General features: G+C 55.0%; 1 protein-coding gene across 2 annotated transcripts in view; it reads right to left on the bottom strand.

Moving 5' to 3' along the window:
- The window catches only part of ALS2CL (ALS2 C-terminal like), a 71,880-nt gene that overhangs the window by 49,542 nt on the left and 19,969 nt on the right, over positions 1-2,369 (bottom strand). The window contains exon 1 of one of the 2 annotated variants that reach the window (XM_017830047.1): positions 1,978-2,041. The exons of the other annotated variant lie outside the window; for it this stretch is intronic. The gene's annotated coding sequence lies outside the window, so the exon portion shown is untranslated. Of the gene's footprint in view, positions 1-1,977; positions 2,042-2,369 lie in introns of those variants that run through there. 2 annotated transcript variants of the gene reach the window in all.

Raw genomic sequence — 2,369 nt, forward strand, 5'->3', positions numbered from 1 at the left:
GGCAGCCACATCCTCTCTGGGAAATCCATTCCAGTCCCTCCCCACCCTCCCAGCCAGGAATTCCTTCCCAATATCCCATCTAATCCTTCCCAGTGGGAAGCCATTCCCCCTTGTCCTGTCCCTCCATCCCTCATCCAAAGTCCCCCTCCAGCTCTCCTGGAGCCCCTTTAGGCACTGAAAGGCTGCAACCAGGTCTCCCCGGAGCTTCCTCTCCTGGAAAAACCCAGGACATTCCCAGGAATCGTGCCCAGCACCATTAAGAACGATCCCAAATGAAGAACTCCCTAATTTTTCCACCTCTCTTCAGCGCCCGGGGCCTTTTCCCAGGGCAGAGCAGTCGGAAGCTTCTGGTGCTGCATCAAACCCTCCAGGGGCTCTTGGAGGACAAACGAGAAGCTCCACAGAGACTCCAGCGCTTCCCAACCTCTGATCATCATTCCAAAGCCACCACAATCCAACCCCCCAGGTCCTCTGCTGACCTGCAGAGCCGGGCAGGAGCTCCGACAAAAACTCTTTCACAAGAAAATTCCTGCTCGCTGAGCCCAAAGCACTTTGAACGAGCCCTCTCCAATTCCACAGGAATGTAAACAATGCCCGAGCAGGTCAGGCCTGTGGGCCAGCTGGGCTGGCAGTAAAACCCAGGGCTCGTATTTAGCAAACAAACACGAGCTGGGCCACTCTCTGAGCTCCTTTCCCCTGGAATTCCCTCGCCGACCAACTGCGAAGTTCGGGATCTCCAAAGCTTCCAACCCTATTCCTTGCGTCTCCCTATGGGGGGGGGGGAATTTATCCCTGAATTTCTCTCATCCCTCTCAAACTCGCTCCAAAATCCACTGCTGAGCCGAAGGCAGGGTTCTTGGAAGGACAATTCCTCCCGGTTTCCTCGGAGATCCCCCACAGATCCCATCTTGCAGCTCGTTGGGAATTGAAGCCCTCACAGAAGGAACATCGAAATTCCCAAGCTCGGGGAGCAGCTGCAAGTTCTAGGAAGCTTCCAGGCATAGGAAGCTTCCACCAGGAGACACAACCTTTGGGTCAGGCCCAAATTAAACTAAGCTCAAGTTTAAAACCAGCCCCTCCCGTGACCCGCAGGCTCCCCCTCTTTTGGCTCCAAACACAGGATTGTTATTTTTCAAAAGCCTTCAATGGGTTGCTTTTCCCCCCATAATTGACCCGGACTTTTCCCTGAGCACCTGGAATCTTCTGACCACCTGGAATCTTCTGACCACCTCCCCGCCCCCCGCAGAAACCCGGCGGAGCTAATCAGGAGCTAATCAGCCTCTCTCGCCCTAATTAGCGGGGGATCGATTTCTTTGTCGGGCGAGCTGTGCAAGCCCAGCAGCGACACAAACACACACACGCGCACACATTGCCAGCCTTACTTCATCAGCCCTGCGCTGCCAGGTGAGGCTGGAAAATCCCTCTGGAAGCAGGAGCGAGCCCCGCCACCCGGAGGATGGGGCGGGAGAGACGCGGGGTGCGCACGGAAAACACAGCCCGGGACAACTCGTGGGTCGCAGCTTTGCAGCAGCTCCTCTGCCCTGATCCCGCACCCCCAAAATCACCCAACTTTGGGATGGGTTGGGTGGGAAGGGACCTTAAAACCCAGCCGGTCCCACCCCCTGCCTGGGCAGGGACACCTCCCGCCAGAGCAGGTGGTCTAAGTGAAAGCAAGGAGAGGGTTTAAGCAAGCCTAGACTAGGCTGGGGATTAAATACCTTAAAGACAACGTTTTAATGCCAAGCCGGTGTGTTTTATGAAGCAGAAAGCGCGTGAAAATGCAGTTTACACTCCGCACTTCTGGCCCCTCGCGGAGTTAAATTTCCACCCTCCAAAACTTTCCTCGGGGACTCGGAGCAAATTCCCTTCGCCGGCCCCTTCCAAGGCTGGTCTTGAACCCCTCCGAGCGCTAAGCCGAGCCTGAGGATCAACAGGACACCAACCAAAGACCCCCCGAGCGGCGCTTGGAGGACGTACCGGGCACAGGGCGGGCGATGCTCCGGGAGCGGCTCCTCGGAGCTTCCCGAGCCCCGAATTCCCGGGAGCTTCCCGAGCCCCGAACTCCCGGGAGCTGCCGGCGCTGCCTCCTCCCCTCTCTCCTCTGCTCCGTCCTGTCCCCTCCCAGCCTGCCCTGCCCTCCCACTCCGCTCACACAGCTCCGGGCCCGGCCCCGAGCTCAGACACCCACAGAGCACCCGCACGGTTACGAAAGCCCCGAGAGATGAGAGCTCCTCCTTGGCACTGGACTTTTTATATATATATATATATATTTTTATATTTATATATATATATAAAATATAAAAATATATATAATATATATAGAAAATATATATATTATATATAAAAAATATATATATTATATATAAAAA

This window comes from Lepidothrix coronata, unplaced genomic scaffold (assembly GCF_001604755.1).
Source record: "Lepidothrix coronata isolate B3197 unplaced genomic scaffold, Lepidothrix_coronata-1.0 Scaffold173, whole genome shotgun sequence".
In the NCBI taxonomy this organism is placed as follows: domain Eukaryota; kingdom Metazoa; phylum Chordata; class Aves; order Passeriformes; family Pipridae; genus Lepidothrix; species Lepidothrix coronata.